Source organism: Podarcis bocagei, assembly GCF_964188305.1.
Source record: "Podarcis bocagei genome assembly, chromosome: 4".
Lineage (NCBI taxonomy): Eukaryota > Metazoa > Chordata > Lepidosauria > Squamata > Lacertidae > Podarcis > Podarcis bocagei.
The window spans coordinates 53,629,161-53,634,856 of record NC_138128.1 but is presented as its reverse complement, the minus strand read 5'-3'; the positions used below and the strand labels follow the sequence as shown (position 1 = coordinate 53,634,856).

Sequence of the window (5,696 nt, the reverse complement as noted above, 5' to 3'; positions counted from 1 at the left end):
TTCTTTCTTCGTTTATTCTTTTTTCGCTCCCCCTTTCTTTCTGAATATTGCTTATGTGTAAATGTATGAAATTTGTTCTGTATTTCTTTTCTTATTTGATTTTTTTGTATTCAATAAAATTTATTAAAAATAAAGTAAAAAAATAGGACCTTGTTTTTATTTGAATTCCCTGAAATCCTGTTTTCATTGGTTGTTTTTTTTGTAAATATTTTTTATTACATTTTTCAGATACAGATATATAGTCAGATATAAGAAGAAAATAACAGAAAAAAGAAGAAATAAGAGATCCAACAATCCAAAACATTTTTCCATGACCAACCGGACTTCCCCACATCTCCCTCACCCTGCATTCTTTACAATAAAGATATCAGCAAATTATTACCTTGTTTCGTGCATTCCTTTATAATCCCAAATAGTTATATTTTAGGTTTAAGATGCTTATTGTCAATTTACTCTTGCCTTAAAATAAATATAATATTACCTTAAACTTTAGTCCTTTCATAATTATAACTTAATTTCCCATATCATCAAATCTTATTGCTGAAGCTAGCTTTTCCAAATCATGCAAGTTCTTAAGATTCATATAACTTATAATACTTTTGCAAGTAATCCTTAAATTTTTTCCAGTCCTCCTCCACTGTTTCTTCTCCCAAATCTCGGATCCTGCCAGTCATTTCAGCCAGTTCCATATAGTCCATCAATTGTGTATGCCACTCTTCCAGTGTGGGCAAATCTTGTGTCTTCCAGTATTTTGCGATGAGAATTCTTGCTGCTGTAGTTGCACTGTTTTCATTGGTTTTCAACATGCATTTATACTACTGTTTTACCAATTTTGTGCTGTATTCTTGTTTAAATTGTATTGCTTTTACAATGTGTGCTGTGTGCTGTTTTTTTTAAAAAAAATATTAAGCAGTTTATAAATGATTTTAAATAAAATACATGATCACATTGATTGATCCTGAGGCAAGCACCTTACTAGGCCCGGCAGACATATTTCAACTAAAAGAGATCTACTCAAACTGTAGGGGATCCTAAGTTTATTTGGGATGGGGACCACACAGTGACAAAAGCAGTGTGTTCATTTGTTTTACAGGTATGACGGGTTCAAGAGCCCTCAGAGCACAAAAAGTTGGCAACTCAAGCTGAAAGGAAGGAGCCAAGCCTCCGCTGCCACAGCTTCCCCTCAGCCTGCTTCTCCTGGTGCTGGTCCCTCCCTCCTCCACTCCTCCCACTAGTAACTGCCATTTTCCCCTCAGCCGTCATGTCCTTTTTGTGACATCATAGGCCACCTGTAGCCAATGGCAACAGCTGAGGAGGCATCAGCACAACCTCTCTAGCCAGCTAGGCCTGACAATTGTGGTGGCACCTCAGCAATGATTTGATCATTATTAAAAATATTTATAGCCCATACTAAACTCAGGCTTTTGACCGTAGGTTATCTATCTTTGAAGAAAAAGATGGAATGGACTTTTGTGAGGGACAGGGATATTTATTTAGAAAGATAAGGTGGCTTGCACTTAGGCCCTGCAGCGCTCTTCATTGCTTTCACAGGAGAATGGAGGGGGGGCGTCTTCACAAAGCCTCACCCGCTTATGGCCCTGTGGTCCTCTGCATCGCTTTCATGTGTGGTTTTAAGAAAGCTTCTCACTGGACTGGCTTCACACATCCACAGGAGAAAAGAGCACAGAGAAAATAAACTCTTACCCAGATTGCTCCACCAGCTTCTGCTTGGCAACTTCGTCTGCTAACTTCAGCCTGCCACCTTGCATGGGTTAATCTATTCATGAATATCCACCAGTTTCCTTTCACAGATCATCTTCACGCACCTACATATGCACATTTAAAACCTCCCACCAGCCCGCTTTCAACTGCCTTCAAGCCATAATCCCTTTCAGGAAGTGAACTTGCCTTATTATCCTGCCACAGTATCCCACAGCCAGATGATCACCTCCAGCCAACTACCAATTTGCCTCCAAACTACTGAGGGAAAAGACTGCTGATTGTCTCAGCTGTGTTCTGCTGGGGAAGAGGTAATGGCTCACCTTTATATCCACTCAGCTGTCATGTACTTTGTTGTCCATAGTCAGTGGCAACAGCTAGAGATGCATCAGCATAGTCTCCTCAGGCTTCAGAATGGTGAGTACACCTCAGCAGAGATTCATTTGTATGTTTGTTTGTTATTAAAAATGTTTATAGACCAACCTTAATCTGTACTGATACCAGGGAGGGGCATGCCATAAAACAGTTGTAGGGGACCTTTTTCTGCACAAGGGCTGCATTCCTCTGTAGGGAACCCCACCACCCCAGGGTTGCATGCTAGTGGTGAATGGGGGTCAGAGGCAGATGGGAGTGCCTCAGCCAATTCAACTCTTACAGTTGCACGGTAGGCTATATCCCAGCTATGAAAAACCCAGAGGTTTCTGTGCCCCCCGTCCCCACCTTTCAATCCACCTAAAGCAAGAAGCATTAACTAAGTTCAAGGAAACATTTCAACCAGGCAAAATCACTTCAGGGTGTGGCATACAGTTGGTGAGGAGTATGGGCTGTATTTGACTTGTGGGCAAGACCTTCCCCACCCCTATCATAAAGCCCAAGGGTTATATCTAACATGAGCTGCATTCAAGGTAGACCTGTTGAATCAATAGACTTAGTAACATAAATCCATTGATTTTGATGGGTCTCCTCTGAGTATTTGGATATTGCTTCAATTATTGAAAACACCAGCCCACAAAGACACTTTAAAAAGCTAAACAGAGCAAAAGGCTAAAACACTAGTTTACCATTAAAAAAAAAACACCATAAAAACTTGAGAGCACTTAGCCTAGTGTCCAAAATTGTTTGTAATTGATTCCTTATTGTGAGAGTTAAGTCTACAAAGATGCTTGAATTTTCAGCTCCACCAATGATTGCCAGAAAATGTATTAGGCTCTTCCTGTGCCTGTACATTAGGCTCTGGCCTTTTTCCCCCTCCCCCATTTAGCAACACTTCTATTGCATGAGACATCTAAGGATCCAAGCCATTCTAGAGGCGGAAATATTTTGGGCCAGGAAGAATGCGAAGTAAATATACTCCAGAGTTCCATATCTTAAAACTGTGAAAATAGCAAGTCAGATTGTCTATTTTCAGTGGTACAAGGTATCAAGCTTTATTTGTTTATTCGTATATTGTCCTTCACCACAGAAGGCTGCAGGGTGGTGGACAAAAATAAGAGAATATAAAAGCATACTATGGAATTAACAGAAACAATAAAATAATCAACCTATAATATAAGGATCCTTGGGGTGAGCTGCTGTTTTGTAGGGAGGTCATTACGCAGACATGGAGCTACCAACAATAAGCTCTTCAAAGGAGTAGGGGAAGAAGACATTGCTATGTACACTAGCAACCAGAAGAGGGAAAGTGTTGGGATGTTTTCACTGTCCCCACCAATCGCCTTGCACAAATGTAAAGTATCTCAGGACACTAGGTCTGAACACAGGTCCTCATCATGGAAGTTTCATTCCACCCCCCCACCCCCAAAAGATGGCTTCATATGATCCTGAGCAGCTAGGAGCTTGTCAGCAACCATTGGTGCCTGCCCCAGATGACCATATGAATCCACCATATGAGCTAGGACTGAACCAAATCCTATGCAGCAGTCTGGTTTTTATGAACATTGCTTCAATGTGATTCCAACCAGACCACATGCTTGTTGGCTGCAGAGGTGCTTTTATAAGCGATCTGGTTGACTCACCAAACATGTGAAGCAGGTCAGTTATGGCATTCACATAATGCATAAGCACTTCCATCACTATTACAACTCAGACTGCTTTACAACATATATCAATAAGATCCAAACAAGTAATTTTTAATAGCTACATCAAAATCAGTGGGACCACTTCAAAACCCTGGAGTAACTTACTTGAAGACAGCCATGGTGTCAATGTGGAGTGATGGAGCATGTGGAGTGATGACCAACTGCACTGATATAGTCATAGTCTAGCTATTTATTTACTTTTTCATACACTTTCACATTCCTAAGTACCCCAAAGCTGATTGTGTTGATACCTAGCAACATCCCCAACTCTGCTTTTACACCAAGACTCAGAGGTTCAGAACCTCCCTCAGAATTCTTCTGTCAGTAGGCCCCTTAGAAGGCCCCTAAGGCAAGAGGATGGGGCATTATGGGGGGAAGAAGCCATTACTCAACAGCAAATGCAGTGTCCCCACAAAATCCATAAATCAAAAATTGTATAGTAAATACAACACAGAAGTTGATTGTCCACAGTAATGAAGCTGTCTGATGAAGCAGGATTCCTATTACCAAAGAGCTTTTCTGCAAAAAACAGAGGTGGGGTGGGGGTGGGAGAGAGATTAGGTTACCAAAACCTATTACTGGTCATTCTGGCCTGACTCAACCATACATTGAGATAGCTTGTATTAAGATTTCTTCCTAGCTTTTATCTTTCAGGATCTTAAACAGTCATTTTTCTCTAAGCATAACAGTTTTGTCTATTGACTGGTCATCTGAAACTTCTCCATGTAGCTTCTATGAGATCATGCCTTGGATGCCTTGATGGATGATTCCGTGGAATATTTTCTTGAATTTTATAAATGCTTGGTAGCAGTGAGGAGTGCCTTCTCTCTCTCTACTGCACTGATTCAATAGCTACTAGATAGCTGTCTGCTACAACAAATGGATTCTTTTTTCCTATACAGTCATACTCATGTTATGGACGCTTCAGGTTACATGTTTTCAGGTTGCAGACCATGGAAAACCTGAAAGTACCGGAGCGGGTTACTTCCGGGTTTCGCCACTCGCACCTATGCAGAAGCGCCAAGTTGCGCCTACGCAGAGGATTCAAACGCTGTGGGTTGCAGACGTGCCTCCGTCACGGATTATGTCCGCAACCCGTGGTTCCACTGTATACATAAAAATTTGATGTTGCCACACTGCAGTTCACATGGCTTCAGCATCTAAATTTACACTAAGATTGCTTTCTTAGGCAGAGAAATAGTAGGGAGCATAGCATCAATAAAAGTTGTATATACTGTTAGTATCTTCGCTCACAGTCACAGGTACCTGGCCTCCCCCGAGGCAATTGAGCGAGATACTGTGTTTACCTTCCGTCTGCGACCCCGGCAGGCTAGGTAAACAAACCCGGCGATTCTTCTCATTATACGTGAGATAGAACACACCCTCTGCTTCTCTGCTTCTCTCTCCCTCCCTGCATTCTCCCAGGGAGGAGAAATGAGACAGACAGGAGTCCTTTCTACATGTTTTATTCCTGTCACTCAACAGTACATAGAAATGTGACTGCACCCTTCAGTCTCCATCAGAAGAGTCTCAACTCCTCCCCTGTACTTCCAGCACAGGTCATATGACACTCTGAGCTAACATCCGGTGCTCAGTACAGAGAATAGGCTCCACCTTTTCTCCAACAGTACATCTGCAAACCACAACATCCTGTTTTGCATTCCAGCAATCTGGAGCTGGCTTTTGCCTTGGTGCTTTTTCCCAACATCCTCCCCCAAAAGCATCAATTGGCAAAACATGATCCAGAGAAGAAAACAAACAGTTGTTATACATATAACAGTCCCCTGTTGTTTCAGTTCCACCCTTGGAACTCCCCACCACTGGTTTCACCAGTGTACCTCTCTGGTTGTCTGGCTTCCAAGGAATGAGTGCTTCTGCATTACCTTGGCTAGCTACTCT

General features: G+C 41.9%; 1 long non-coding RNA gene across 5 annotated transcripts in view; it reads left to right on the top strand.

The window, feature by feature from the left end:
• The first annotated feature begins 853 nt into the window (after positions 1-853).
• The window catches only part of LOC308586442, a 114,962-nt gene continuing 110,119 nt past the window's right edge, over positions 854-5,696 (top strand). For 2 of the 5 annotated variants that reach the window (XR_014007860.1, XR_014007861.1), the window contains exon 1: positions 854-2,140. This is a non-coding gene — a long non-coding RNA (uncharacterized lncRNA). The remainder of the gene's footprint in view (positions 2,141-5,696) is intronic. The other 3 variants (XR_014007864.1, XR_014007862.1, XR_014007863.1) reach the window with 3 other exon arrangements.